Raw genomic sequence first — 16764 nt, forward strand, 5'->3', positions numbered from 1 at the left:
TTATGGTCCGATCAAATTCCAGCTCCGTGTACACCCCGGCTGCTTACGGATATTTTATGTACATGACCGGCTGATATATATAGGATGTATCTTTTATTTACGGCCTGCCGTGCGGATCGACGAGCGCGAACGATATTTCCACACTTGGCGAAAATTCCCACTTGTCCGAGTTTATTCGCGCTGCATTACGTTAGACATTCGAGAGAAACGATGTATTCTTCACAGATATTTATGTGCGCGAAATATTCTGCGATTTTTAATTTTAATTTCAGCAACAGGTTTCTCAGAAATAAACTCGGGAATTAGTTTATGTACATTTTAAAAAGCAACATAAATTTTTCTATATTTTATATTGTTTTGGCAGAAATGAGTTGTTATACAATTTTTATCTTACGTATTTTTAATTTATATTTTTATTACAAGCAAACGCTAAACTTTTACTAATAGAAACATATTACGAGCTATTAATAACGATTGCATCTGATTTAATAAAGATGAACAGTTTGCAAAGCGACAAATTACATCTCTTCTTTGAATAGAAACGTCCATTAATTATTATTAATTAATAAAAGACTATTTAATAGCCTTTGAAGACAGCAGTATTTCTGCATTTAATATGCAATGAAGAAGTATTACAGAAATGCATATTGCAAATCGGACTACGATCGATTCATTACACAGTCTTGCTGAAGTGTTCGAAAATTTAGCTAGGTACAGATCCGAAAATAATTTCAGATCATCGAAATATAGAACGCTCAAATGGAGAATAGAATATCGAAACTGTTGTAGCTCGTCACGTTTGAAAATTCTTCATAATTATTTTGGTAATTAAATAAAATTATTTTTAGATCTAAGGTAAATTTTCAAACACTTTAGCAAAACTATTCATTTCGTATAGTAATACGGTGTAATTTAATTTAATAACATATTTTTTTATCTTAACGTGCAACTGTAACGAGTCTCTCATTATAATGCTTATTATGGAAAATATATTTATATATTTAAAATAATCATAAAAAGTATTCCTTTATCGCAGTCTATATTTCTGACGCGCGACGATTTAATTGTGATCAGTACTACAGTCAATCACTCGCAGAGTATGAAGTGCGAAAGCATTTAAAACTTATAGACTTCCGTGACGAGTGACGAGAACAATCTCACGGATTAACGCTACGTTGCGTAATAGAAGATACGCTTTAAGTGAAAGATCTCCCGCGCCCGATTGCAACATTCTCCATTGTTATTGCTACATTGTTTCGCTAAAATTAATGGACCAACCGTGCGCCTTCTCTCTACGATTTAATGACTCTATCTACCTCTCGAAAATCTCTAAATGTATTTCGCAAAATCAATTTTGACGAAACTTTGCGAAACAAAGTTTTGACAGGAGGAATTACGCGTAATTATTTCATAACGTGATAACCGTCTATCTTTTTATAATAACCAATATAACGTGTCGCTATACGTCAAACGACGCTAGATCGCAACGCGCGTTAAATTTTATGCGCAAGCTTAACATTGAAATGGCTTTTAAGAACACAAAGAGTAATGATTTCTGTCAACAATACAATCGCTATGTTATCGCCGGCGACGATACGATAAGAGTTAAACGCGTACAAAGCGCAAAGTCGGTGCGGCTGACCATCGTCGACCGTTACTACTTGAATTGATACGCCCGCGCCGTGGCGCCGCGGCACGCCGCCGTCTGGCCATTCTTCCTTACACATACCGGCCCTTTTGTTTCCCGTCATCCATTACCTGCGACACTCCGCGAAGAGACGAGGAAAACAGAAGCACGTGTATGTACGTGTGTACGTGTTAATGAATGTGTATCGTGCGCGCGCGTCCGATGCACGTGTTTCTTAGAACTTGCATGTTGAATTCACAAGTGCAGAACGCGTCCAGAATAATGCTAAACTATTTTGCGAAGATATGAAATGCACTTTTCGTTTTGTTTGCTTTCAAATTGCATCAGCGTTACATATTTTCCTAATACTGTTGCTTCCTAACGTATTCATCTTGTGTTAAATTAACATAAAAATTTGAGGACCATACATGTGAAATGTTAATTAAATTTAATACAAAGTTTTTTATTCTATAAATAACTAAAATAAATAACTTGCATGAAATTGAAAGTAATTACGGGTCACTGTTGAAAATAATTTTCCAACTCAAAACAGAGATGCTTTCAATTACCCTATCTCTCAAGCTCATTATTAAGTTTTTTCATACAATTCTATAAAACTTTTCGATATTATTCTGTAAACACTCTGTATACGTGCTTTTGTATCCGCGGCACGCTCTGGCCTTAGCTATTTAGTCATCGCGCGTGACTCGCCTGGCGAACCAGCTTTTAGTCCGGCTCTCAAAGGGAAAACCGAACGAGAAGCGGGCGAGATAAGAAGGCGGACTGCGGAAGGCAGGAAAAAAAATCCGAGGGAATATACGGCGACGGGCGAAACGAAGTGAATGTAACCGGGCAAGTCGCGGACTTTATCGGTTGCCTCTCCCAAGTTTGTACACCGTCGTTTTAGCGTCGCCATTCTTGCAGGTTGACGCTGTCGGTCCTCTCGAATCACTCTTTCCTCCTTCCCCCACGGTCCTGAGACGACGCCTGATTGAACGGCTTTGTCGCGACACAGAGGCACATCGTCCCGTTGCGGTAAATACATTTCCCGCGGCAGGTTCGAGCAGATTTTCGACAAAACGATTGCGTCAGATAATACAGCATTCGACGTAACACGTAACGCGCTCGCTCGCTCGATCGCTATCGACAGCTACGTCTACGAGATGTTGTCGAGAGCTGCCGAATTTCGCTAAAAATTAACTAAACTAAAATTTTTCAACGGCGATCTGTCCGATAAAGTTTCTCGATCTTCCGAGAAAAAAAAAAAAGAACAGTTTAACGTTATAATCGTGGATATATGATTATATCTAGCTACTGTTCTTTTATCTCCTCACCATTTTTATTGGCCATTTCGCAAATCCCTTCATACAACATACAATAACAATGCAGCGAGTTTACGGCTCCGCGCTTCGAGAAGTCTCTTTGTTCTCGTCGCGGTCGTACGTACGTACGTTACACGCGAAATCGGCAGCGACGACAAATTTTGCCGTGGGTATTACGTGCAGCATGAACGTAATATTAAGGCTTAGCGTGTTCTCCAATGGATTCGGCGTATAAACCGTTGTCGTAACACCGGCGCGAGACATTTACGCGGCATTTAACGCCCTGTGTGTTTCTAAACCGGTGTCAGTAAGGCAAGTGTAAGTGGGTCGTGTAAACGTAGTTACAACTGTGTGGCCGGACCGCGGAGAGGTTTAACCCATTACACCGTCCCGAGATGACCATCGAGCGTCTTGGGCGAAACTGAGCTAAGTATTTCCACGTAACGCTCGTTAACGTTGCCGTTAATCGCGCGGCTACCAATGTCCAGTTAGCCGAAACGATCATACGTAATTATTGCGTTATTATCGCGTTACTCCGTGAACGTTTGATTTATAATTATTGACGTTACAATAATGTCAATAATTAATTTATACTTACCGTATTATTACTGCGAACGTTTGATTTATAATTATTGTATTATTATTGCGCTATTGTTTCGCAAATGTTCTGTTTTAAATTGTTATGTAATTATCGCTTACAGATTATTTAAGTGTTCGATTACATCAACATTTCGCAACGCCCAATTGTTCGCGAAATGATAGAATATTTAATCGATCATTTGTCCATGTAATGAATGAATTTCGCCTCCTTCACTTTCCAACGTACTTTCGAGGAACGGCATCGGGCATTTTTGCTTCGAGACTTCGAAGCAACTCGAGGATACTTTGGCTATACGATAGATGCTAAAAGTTCGAAATTATATATTAATAATAACTGATGATTTTTTACGTTTTTTTCTTGTTTTTTCTTAATCAATGAGAAAAAATTTTAGTCGCGAAATTGGAAAATAAGTACTACAAAAGTGACTACCTATAATTACAATCAATTTCAAAGAAGGTATTTATTTTATTTATTTACACAATCAAAAATTTTGTGTTAAATTTGATACATTTCACATGTTCGATATGGTCCGCTCAAATTTTTATGTTAATTTAACATAAGATAAATATATTAAAAAGTAACACAAATATTATGTAAAAAATACTGATACAATTTGAAAGCAAACAAAATTTTACATGAGAATCAAGAGAGTAAAGAAAAAGTTAAATAACTTTTAAACCAATAAATGAATTGTGCTCAAATTTTACACAGATACTTAAACGTAGTAATAGAACAATTTATGAAATTTATATATTTTTGATAATGTTTTGAGATATGTCCACATGGAACTTTAACGAGATTCAATCAGTATGAGATGTGCATAGGGAATGGCAAAGTCTTGCGTAATGATACAAAATCCCATAAAACGTGGAATCTGCGGAGGATAGTACCGCGCGCGGAAGTACATTCGTACCGGGCTTTTTTTCTCTTTCCTGTGTAAAAATTCAGTTTCCATCGAGTCGTAAGCTCTCGCGAAATGAGCGATTCGCTGATATCGCATCCCGCAGAAAGAATCGCGTGCGACGGACCGAGACATCGTCACACGTGACTCGGATTTACGGATGGCGCTTTTAGCTTGTCTCTCCATTTTTCTGGTCGTGAGTCCGGATTTGTGAGAGGAGAACGCGGAACTGCGCGGAACCGCCTGGTGGCCGCCGTGCCGTGAAAGGAGGAGAGAGAACGAGACAAAGAGCCGTCGTTCGACGTGAAAAGAAGAAAGAGAGCTTGTTGTAACAGCAGGCACTGACTTTATCGGGCTTTCGAGTTTATATATTTTTCTTTTACAAGGGGTTGCCGCCCCCGCATTTTCACGCTCTCGAACCCATACCCAACGCTCTCTTTCCCTCTCTTTCTTCCCTTCCCCGTTGCACCGCCGACACTTGCATTCACCGGCAGCCGCCCCATTTCGTGCACTGCGCATTCATTTCAAGCCCCACCCCAGAGTCCGAGTCCTCCTCGTACCCTCTCTATCGCGCACCCCTATTTCGCACTTAGAAACCAACCTCTCTCAACCACTCTTTCCATCGGTTATTTATTTGCGATAGTCCGTACTTTTTATACTGCTAGCCGCTATCGTGTCGGAATTCTTTGTTCCCTCGAGCCACCCCCGGAACGCGATTTCTTCCTCCCTCTCAACGGGTGGTGGAAAAGCGTCGGTGAAAGTGTACGAAACCTTCGGCCCGACGGCGACGGCGATGGCCGTTACGCTAAGATACGAAGATGCAAAAATAATGATTTCCGTCCTGCCGTGGTATTCCGTATTATCGAGGAGCACGGTCATCAAGACTTCATTTTGTGCGTTTCACTTGTTTTCGTTTTTCTCTTCTTCCCTTTTGTCTTGAACCTTGTACGATGTTCGATAATGCGGCTTTCCAAGCTTGATGGTGGCTTTATCGAACTCGTTCATGAGCTCCGCTCAATTAGCTTCCCCTCGATGCAACGACAAAAGCGTAACGACGCGTGTCCATTTCCCGAGCTACTTCGTGCTTCGATTCTTGCGCTTTATTTATTTATTTTTTTTTTTACCAAGCCCTTCCCTGATTTGTTCGAGTGTGTGCACTTTGAAACGTAGAACCCGTATAAAATTTATCTTTATTAGAATTTAACGAGAAATCGACAGTCTGTTGTACGGTGAAGTCGAAGATACAAATATAAGGATGTAACGTAAACGCGTGTCGTTACACGGTAATGGGCGACTTATCTCATGTACGTGAACCAACGGGTCTTAAAGGGCCGATTAGCGGGTCCAACTAATTGGGAAAACCACCTCCCTCCGTTTTCGCAGGCAGAACAGAAACGCGCTGGACAACAACGTGCGCAGACAAGCGCAGGCTCGCTCGGCTCGTTCGCTCGCTCTCTCGAGCCGGTAACAACAGGAAGATTAATCGCTTTAATTTCCGAGACATGATTAATCATAATTAACAGCTTGCGTTGGTAGCAGCCCCAAAGCATTAGAGGGTGAGAGAGAGAGAGAGAGAGCCGCCGAAAGAGGGGAATGAGAGGCGAAGAGGCGAAGAGCGAGGAGAAGCGGAGAGCACTGCGCAGAGAGAGAGACTGTGACAGATAATATCAAAATACGCGAGATTAAAGATAAGGCCCGAATTTGAAGGTAACATACTAGACTAGAGCAAGCAAGGGAGAGAAGCTGTTAGCTTCTCTCGCAATACGTTAGCTAACGCTTATCACGAGTTCCTGTAATTTCATTCATATATGGAAGTTTCGATGATTTTGAGTTCAATGAGATAAATTTGAGATTAATTTCTTCTTGCAAAAGTTATTCAACATTATTTCCCACATTTTTTTTATTCTTTGACAATAGATACACATAAAAAGAACAATTTGTTAAAATATTTAAAAATTTAGCCGAATACAGATCTAAAATTAATTTTGTTACAGACCATCAAAATAACGATAAGGAACGGTTTTTTAAATTAACAAAATTGTTCTTTTTGTGCTTACATAGCATTATAGACGCACATAAATTCACATGAAATGGTAATTAAATCACAGATTAAAATTTTCTGCGATAAAATCTACTAAAGATTATAGAGCGTGTCTCATCATCTATGTGAATCGTTGGCTCATTGTTTGCTCTTCGTGGACTAATGGCGCGCTGCGAATCGCTATTGTTAGAGGAAGTAACGTACGTTTTACGCGTTGCGCGGAGGTCTCGCGTTGCCGCGCGAAATCTTTAGGTATTCTCATACAATAGAACATCGTGTAAAAGTTACGCGAAGCCCCGGCGGCTCTACGCCCGCGAATCCTCAAACGCAGTGGCAGACTTACGTTTAAATATTCAGGTCTAAAGATGTAAAATTATGCCGCGGAGAACGTGAACTGTACCCAAAGCGGAGTAAGACTTAAGACATTGACTGGAACGGGAAGCAACTTTGAAAATTTCGTATTCCCAGGGAGTCTTAGTGTATATCCGTCTTTTAGGGAGAAGTACAAGACAAACTTGAGGCAGAGGCTGCCTTGTCTGTTTGCTTCAATAATGTCGTATTAACATATGAAAATAAAAGTAAGATATGATGTGCGGGATAATTCCAGAGAAATCTGCGAAATTTTATATCCGGAAATTTTTCACCCAATCAACGTAAAGTTTATGACTTGTTAGCGAGACAATTTGATCGGATTTGATCAATTTTATTCCAGTCTTATTAAATTATTATTAAATGTTTTAGCAATCTAATCGAATCGTAGAAATTACTTTGCTAAAATCAAAATCTCAAATTGAAGTTTAAAAAGTACAAGTATTGAAGAATTATATGAAGAGTGATGAGTATTACATTTCTATAAATTTGATTTCCAATCGTGTATAATTAAAAAACTACTAACACGTCTAAAGTTTTGTGATGAACAAATTGATATCAAATTGTTATGGTAATACAGATAAAGTTTGAGAAAACAGTCTTGTTACCGCGGAGAATGACATTTCAAGAGCGAGTGATAAGTGGCCATTAACTGTCGGAATTGTTTATAGTAATTGCCGAGAAAAAAAAACACAAGTAAGAGAACACGGTGGAGAAGGGAAAGAGGGAGAGCGATATAATCCCGACGAAAGGAGGTCAAGAGCCGGTTGGTTAGAATGAATAATATCCCGACACATGCGGCGAACAGTTTCAACCCCGCGGCGCTTCATTTAGCAGGATACCTAGCGCTCCCTACTCGGCATCTCCCTCTCTCCCTCTCTCTCTCTCTTTCTCTCTCTCTCTCTCTCTCTCTCTCTCCCTCTCTCCCTCTCTCTCTCTCTCTTTCTCTCTCTCTCTCTCGACCGTTCCTCGCAAAGAAGGCGGTGTTTTTCGCAAATTAAGAGATTCGCAATAATGGCCTTAATGGCCAGCCGTAAGACTAGCAGCTGAAAATTACGTTGCCACTTAAACGCTATTATTTATTGCCTAATTTACTATTACTGCTGACAGGACGCTCTTCGTGTACTTCGGTTGGTACACCGACTCGTAATAACATTATGGCTCGTTGTGCGCCCATAATTAATTTTTTCCTACCGCCGTTCTTTTTCCCCCCGATGCCCGGCCCTCCCCCTCTTCTCTTGATTATCCGTGCGGTTGAGACTTGAAACTGCGAAAGACGCGCAGAAAATTTTATAGGACCGATTAACCCCAAGTAATCGCGTGAAAAAAAGTGCGCGCGGATTCGTATTAGCAATAACATTTATCCCTCTCTCGCCCAGACGAGCTCGATATTAAATCCGAGCTTCGAGTTATTTAGAATATTTTGGCATGGAATGCTAATGTCTCCCTGGATCGCGCGGTGATTTCTGTGCGGAAGCAGAAGCAAAGATCACAATTTAATCGGGGTATCGAAAGACAGGAAAAATCGGCAGTTACGTAATAAAAGCGTCGAAATCTCAACGCCGGACTGAGACGTCGAGGATCAGGGGCGTTATATGAAGTCTTAAGCTTCGCCGGCGAGAGTCTTTAAGGCGGCTGCTACTGCTACTGCTGGTGCTGCCACTGCCGCTGCCGCTGCCGTCGACCGATCGGAAAGTATTTCTCATTTAGCCTTTCAGACTGCTCTCAGGATTACCCCTCGACCGATCCCACTTTCTACCGCCCTCCGTCAGCCCCCTCGCTCGCACACGTCTACCGAAGACATCAATAACGCCCGGCTCCAAAGTTTTGCCCCGCTTCAAAGTGTTTCTCCTGCCTTCTTCTCACCTCCCACTCTCTTTTTCCTGCATTTTTTATAGCTCACGTCCGATGGTCCGGGAAGCAATGAACTTTGCTCAAAAAATGACAAACGAGCGCGCGCAAGAAGTGGCGGAAAGCCAGGGCGCGAGCAACAAAAATCTGTCGGGTTTGTTTCCGGATCTACCATACGATATGGAATTTTCCAGATAATCTTAGCTACGTTCCCCATATTAATATCGATTATATACAAATTTTCAATTATTTTCAGTTCTTCTTTCGGAGAATTTACTCGCGCTTCTACAAACAATTAAAAATCCTCCTTTATAAGGTGAAATTTAATCTCGCATTCTCCTCGGCAGTTTCTGCCGGTCGAACCGCAACCATTCGCATTCCACAGCCATGCAGAGATAGGTCACGAAACGGAGGAGGATAGGGAACACCGGCAAGACCGAAATCCGAACTAACAAGGGGCAGTCTCGGATGAGAGGCGCTCGAAAAGAGAAACGAAGAATCGGGAGTGCAATTGAAGGCAATGCATCAAGTAGATCAAATGTTTTCTGTTGGTTGCCTCCTCCTCCCCCCCCCCTTTCTCTCTTTGCGAGGACTACGAAAAATCGCCAAAAGCTCGGACAAAAAAAATCTCTTAACCAAATGACGCGAAAGAAAGATTCGTCCGTCAGCGAAAGGGAAAGAAGGAAGGAGCAGAGCAGGGTGGTGGACAGGAAGGAAAGCTCCCTGAAATTTTAAGCTCCTTCGAAAAGAGAGCGGCCGATAAGAGGTTGGGACGAACACGCTCGCGGCGGGAGCGGGGCAAATAAAAAGTTCTGCAAATTTGAGTGGTGGTTTTAACGCCGATGTACGAACCACCGTGGCTGACCGCCGATAAAACCGCTCCTCCCCCGACCCTTCTGCCCCGCAGGCCGATGCCGAAGGCGATCCCGGCTGCGATCGATTGTAATTAAATGGAAACGCTTTTACGTCCACGATGGGCTCGTTACGCTTATCGCTCCATTTTTCCTCCCTTTTTTTTGTCGCAAAATAATATTTTAATTATTATAGCCGCGCGAGGCGCGACGTCAAGCGCGGATTTAGCGACGATAAAAGTGCCTTACTGAAACAGCGATTTCTTAACGCGAAAGATAAAGCCCTTGCGTAAAGTATAAATCTATAGTACAAATCTATGTGCGGGACGTTTTTTTTCTTCTGTTCTAACGTCGTTGCAATTTTAACAAATGTCAGCCACTGCAAAGTGGCCGCAAAAATGCTGAGCTTTTACATGCTTTTTATTTTTCACCAACTAACATTACAGCTAACGTTAAGCAAAGCTAAATAACATTCTGCTTTAAACACGAGAGGATGATTCATCAAGATAATTCTAAAATAATTCTGAAAAACAGTGTGTATGATATATTCGAACATCACGCATAAACGATTAATGCACAGAGTGAGCCGACAATCGCGCACGAGATCAAAATAAAAAATAATAAAAAATAAAAGAAGATAAAAGGTATAAGAATTACAAAAGTTGATTTTTAATTTAATAAATAAGCTGTCTTCAAGGGAGAATCGCAAAAAAGATTATTCTATAATCTTGATTTTAGAAATCTTAGTTGTAACATGATTTCCAATCTATCTTGCGTATGATTCAAAGAAAAATACATTAATCTTGTACAATACATTTTTACAGGTAATTACTTAATCGACATAATTATGTGTTTACTATGTAATAGCTAAAAGTTTCAGTATTACATTTTATATAAAATGTCATATTGAAACTTAGAACTTTTTCAAAAATAATGATGATGGTACATTTATATCATCTTGTTACAATTAATTACTTTTTTTGCATAATCCATATAGTTTCAATGTTTAAATTCTATATATTGAAGCATCACATACTTGTTATATAGATAATATAAAGCATTTGTACATTTATATTATATAAAAAAAGCGATAGATACAAGTAATTTTGATATAAATATCACGAAATATTTGCTATATAAGGTATTATTATTTCCAAATTATATAGCAATTACAAATTGTGTCGACTGGGTAGTAGCCATAGTTTTATTCGAATTCTCCTGCAACAGAGTTACATTTATCGAGCGCGGTGTCGTGACATCACATCATGTTTTACATCCTTTTTTTTAACGTGACATCGTTTTCTCGTAACTATAGCACGGTCATTACATTAATGTCATGTAACTACTAGCAACGCATACATCATGTAATATCGGGAAATGTATCCGCGTATTTTCTTATCAAGAAAATCATACTATATTTGTCGTGCAATACAACATGAACACGCGTATTTATACATTTCCATAAGCATTATCTTAATTAAAAAAATCCTATCTCTCTCTTTCTCTCTCTCTCTCTCTCTCTTGGCGTCTCTGCCCAGACTTAAATTGATTTAATCTGAAATTAATCTGAAAAGTTCTGAATTTCTTATTGAACGTCAAGTAAATTTGCGATAACGTTCAGATGGTAAAATTGAGCGATTACATTTCCATACAATTTACATTGTGTACCGCAATGTAATTTTTCGGTTGACACCTTTCACATTACATATATCTTGGTATCGGCAACGGCTGCCCAAGGTCCGGCGGATCCATGTTTCCGGCAAGTAGTAATACCGCAAATGCGGTCAGCCGCCAGTCCAGAATCTGATGGAAATCGCCGGCCGCAAATCCAGATTTCCACGAGAATCGCGAAACACGTCCGACATTCTCGATGAGAAATCGTAGAATTTACGTGCCCGCCGCCACCGCCACCGCTTACATTAAATTAAAAGCTTAATTAACTGCCCATTGCAAGTGGTAATCAATAGCCGACGGAATTTCGTAATAAATCGTCGTCTTATTAATTTACGCACGAGATTGAAAATGATATCGAGAGTCAACGCGTGATAACTATAAGAAAAAAAAAAGATTTTCGAGGCAACGCGCACGCTCTAAAGCTAGAAAAAAAAAAGTTGATTGCGAAAAAATAGCCTGGCATCTCTCTTGTCTCTTGCTTACACCTTAGAACAGTAGTATACGTTCTAAGGCTTAGACACATTGACATATTTACCGTTGTTATTTCAAGAATCGCTAAATCGCTCTTCTACAAATAGATATTTACGCGATTAAACGCTAGATGATCGAATTATCGAACGCAATGATAAAAAATAGCGGCAATCGCTGCACGTGTTGCAACGATCGTCACGCACGATTTCAATCAAAATAACCGCGGTGTCAGCGCTGTCACCGTCGTCTGCGTGTGTGCGAGCAAATATCCATTGCAAAAGTTGACTCGCGACAAGCCGATGCGTGACCTACTGACGTCAACCGCCGACACCGCGGTTGTTTTCAGAGATGTCGGCGTGTGTGACTAGTTTTACGTCATAACTTCTCGTTACCGGCCCGATATGCCGAACAAGTTTACTCATATCTGGACGTTTTTTCCGCCCAGAGTTTATCAAGACCCCCCTGGATACGTCTGACATAAAAATAGGAGATGGACATTGCGACAACCGCGATTGCCGCAATGACGAAGTGACGGCAGGAGATACATTCTATCGATAACTTAATATCACAAATATATCTCAATAACATGTATTCTTTAATCAAATTGTACGTCAATCTAGTTAACTGTAAACCAATTGTAATCAATTTGTAAGCCGATTCAACGAAATGCGGCAGATAGATATTTAGATTAAATATTATTCCATTTAAGGATGTATGGGATATATCTAAAAAAATATAAGAATTTTATAGAATATTCTGGTATGACGTTGGAGTATCTGTGTAAAATTTGAGCACAATTCACTTATTGATTTATAAGTTACTTAATTTTTTATTTACTCTTGATTTTTATGTAAAATTGCATTCTGCAGTAGTTATTTTCAAATTTGATGGGAAAGTGGCATTGCCAATTAAATCAAAATTTTTACGTGTACTAATAAAACTCTAATAAATATTCGTGCAAAAATTCATTCAGATCTACTTACTCGTTTAAAAGTTATTTATTTGAAACTGCAGCAATTAGTAATTTTTGCTGTAAAAATCATTATAAATTAAATTTTTCATTGTTTTCTTCTTTATAACTACTTTGAAGGCAAAAATTTGGGCATTTGCGATCAAAATATTTTGTTGTTAATTATGAAAAAAAAATGATTAAACTTAGAGAAGCCTACAGTTGTTAAATTTTGATAACTTTTAACTCGTATTGCATAGCCAAAACATTCTTAAAAGCGCGCACGCCGAATGTTCTACATAGATAAGAACGGAGTTTAGGTCAAAGGTGCCGAATTTATACGCATTTGCGCAAGCCTCACCTGCTGTGTCAATAGCGATAACGATGTATGTACCGATTATGGCAACCGTTTTATCGTTGAGAGCGCGCAGATTCTTCGGACGATAAATTATGTATGAGCGCTGTCGCGAAGCTTGCCGGGCGAAGGGTAAAGGACAAAGGGCAAGAGGGGTAGTACATACGAGACAGGAATACATATTTATTCATTCAACGGGCGCATATTTTTTTGCATAATGCAGTCTGCGCGCGCGGTACCCCCGATCGCGTCGACGTCGTCTGAAATATCGGGAGTAATTCCACTCGCGGAGGGAAGAAAAGCAAAAAACAAGGGCAGGAAAGAAAGGAAAGAGAAAGAGAAGGAGAGAGGAAAGGCGACGTTCTTACATGTCGCGGAAAGTGGGGTGACAGCTTGAAACACGAACATCGCGGAGGACGCCGAGTTTACAGGAAACGACGCTACTAAAGAGACGCATAATTATCATAGTTACGCGCAGTTATGGCGGGCGCCGAATTGTTAAAATGTTGAGCGAGGAGGAATTCTGGACTCGGGCTCAAAACCAGTTCGTGAATTTAGGAAATTCAAGCTACAAGCGGACACATGCGAAAAGAACTCGCTGGAATTAATCACCACCGACTAAAATAGCTGAACTGCGTGACATAGTTGCATCTCTTCCCCTTCCCTCCTTCCTCTCTTTTTTTCCCCTCTCAACGAAATATAAAACTACATATTTGCACAGAAGCGCGTATTTTATATAATTTATATTATATCTTCGTAATGTGTATTAATATCCGCGCGTTTTAATATTCTACGTTTTAAGAACTTGCTCGTTCGAGTTAATTCCAACATTTTAATCACATTTCATTATATTTTATAAAACAATAAAACGCCATTTTATTTTAAAATAAGCTAACTAAATAATGTCTGAATAAATTATTACTCTATATGTATATGCATGTGTGCGTTGAAATTTGTTATTTTAACATAAAATATATCGATAATAAAACAACCATGTTTAAAAACAACTTTTTCTGCAGTTGAATTGTTTAGTTTCAAAATGTTAATTTATATGCACTTGGTAAATAATAAACTAGTCAGTAATAAATTTGAATCAAACTTATAACACATTTCTCAAGTTGCATCATTTAGCTCCATTGTTTTAATTAATTTAATGACATATCGAGAAAGAGCAGTGGCGACATAGAAATAATTGAAAAATAAATTGGATACAATTCGAATTTAAAAGTGTATATACATTCACAGTATTTTTTTTTGTCACATCATATATTTGTTCATGTCATCGAAGATACCGGAAATGTTTCTCGTTTCGCAGCGTCAAGTATTTCGGCCGGGCGTGCTGTCGAATCGATTTGAAATTTTGACAAGCAAGATTTAGGCAACAAACGCGCGTTCACACATACCGACACTTTGATCGCAACTGAGACCAACTATTTGATCAATGGTCGCACGTCGAGGCAACTCGAGCCCAGCTTATAATATCGTGGAAAGTATGCGCCCTATACGCCAAACCTTGCGGCCAACTAAATATTTGGCCAAGCTGTGGGCAGATCTGCTAAAATTGTTCGGTATCCCATGCTCGCCCCCAAAATAGTTAACAATAATCGATAGACCGCTATTTTGAAACAAAGTGATAACAATGCATTGTTGCGAAATTGCGATTAAAAGACGCATCGCACGGCATAATCCACTGATCTACCGCCGTCCTTAATAACAATGGAGTAGATAGCATATTACGCTCAGCTAAATTTTATGATTGAAAATAATGAAATATTAGCTTAATTTTAATAAATAGACACGCAATTTCAAGAAATAATAAACTATTTTATTAAATAATAAGGTTTTGAATTATTTCGTCATTTCTTAAATTTCCCGTACAGCATAGCATAGAAGTATTGCCAAATATTGCTGCAATGTTTCAGCACAACATTACTGCAACATTTCTAAAGCGATTATTTGATCGTTGCTGCAATATTACTGAAGCATTGTAGAAATATTTTGCAACGTTTTTGCTGTGCTATACGGGTTGTCTCTTTTTATTATAAGCAAGAAAATAAACGTTCGTTGTTTTCTTTACTCTAGATCACGAACAAGTAGTCTCCGTGGGCACGTCAAGTTCGCGATACACGAGCGTATGTTCGGACATCAGGCCCGGTGTTTAATATTTACTATGCGGGCCACGTTACAGTAGTTACGACACGATGGATCGGAGTAATAATACGGCCGGCACGCCGGTACGCTCAGTCATATTTCATGCACTTAATACAGTTCCAACGTAATATTACTTCGTCGCCGGGGCGGGCGTCTCTCTTCCGGATCCCGAAAGTTGCCAATAATTTTACGTAATCGCTTGCGCGTCCGGCGCATTATCTCGTTTCGCGGGAACGCATCTTCTTCTTAACGCGTGACCTGCAAGTTACGAGACGAGCAAGCGCGGCGACAATCAGCGAATCAAATTGCTATCGAATTATTGGAAAAACAAGCGTCAATTGTTTTCGCGTTAAACGATTGATTAATTATTGAACAGCTTTTAATCTCAGAGCAAGAGATATTACATGTGTTGATGGTGTGTTTGCGGAACTCCGATGTTATTATATCGAAAATCGAAAATGTCGTATAACACTGATAATTTCAATAATGTTGAATAAACATCTGCAAAAAAAATATTTTTAAAAAATCAAAACAATTTAATGAATAATTATCTTAAATGTTGCTATCTTTATTATACAGATTTGCTAGCGTAAATGAACTCTCTAAGCTTGTTCATAAATTATTAGAAAAATCACAATTTTATAATAAATAATATTTAAAATCTTAAAAATACATATATTTCAGCAAGGTTGAGTAAGTTAATATTTATATTTTTTTAACAAAATTAAGCTAAACGTTATGTTAAAATTAAATTAAATTAAATTAAAAATTAATTTTAATAAGCGTTATTTATATTAAATTAAAAAATCAAAGTTTTTAAAGTTAAATTACTCAAAAGTTAGATATTCAAAAGTTATAACGTAGATCAAACAAATTTAATATTTTATTTGTAAATCAAGTTTATTTGAAATAAAATTGTTTTTTATATAAGAGTGTATTTTTCGTTCTATAATTTTTTTCTTTTACATAAATAAATATTTAATTTAAGGAAAAAATTAATAAATTAAATGTGTTTCAAAAATAACTAGTTAAAGTTAAAAATAAAATCCTTTAAAATTATAATTAAGTTAAAAGTTATTAACTTTTTAACTATTATAGCTATTACTTTCCAACTCTGTATTTTAGATATATTATTTTAATTATAAACAATAATTTTATCGATAATTATAATATAAATATGTATATGCTGCATACTGATATATTTCACAGATTATTTTTTTATAGACAAAATTAATTTTCATTTATAAGTGATAATTTTTTATCATATTGATATTACATGTATGATATGATATACCTCATTCAACCAAACCACGCATCCGCGCATTAATGGATTCGTGGTGCCATCTTTGATATCATTCGAAATCATTTCAACAAAAATATGTGCTCATCTGTCGGTAACATGTTATTTTATCGTTTATATCTATCGAGAAATTTAAGTCTTGCAAATACAACAGTTACTATATTAATATGCATCCACTTTTATGTTACTTTCTATCTCTGAATCCGTCGAATTCACTTGGGACTGACTAACCTTCATAATACCTAATAATACCCACGTTCTCGTTAGTGCCATGCCATAACCATAATGCTCCATCAGCTGA

At 38.4% G+C, this 16764-nt stretch overlaps 1 protein-coding gene across 1 annotated transcript in view; it reads left to right on the plus strand.

Annotated features, from left to right (window-relative positions):
• LOC105205751 (bifunctional methylenetetrahydrofolate dehydrogenase/cyclohydrolase, mitochondrial) overlaps positions 1-16764 on the plus strand; it is a 78195-nt gene that overhangs the window by 58308 nt on the left and 3123 nt on the right. The window lies entirely within an intron of this gene.

Source organism: Solenopsis invicta, chromosome 5, assembly GCF_016802725.1.
Source record: "Solenopsis invicta isolate M01_SB chromosome 5, UNIL_Sinv_3.0, whole genome shotgun sequence".
Lineage (NCBI taxonomy): Eukaryota > Metazoa > Arthropoda > Insecta > Hymenoptera > Formicidae > Solenopsis > Solenopsis invicta.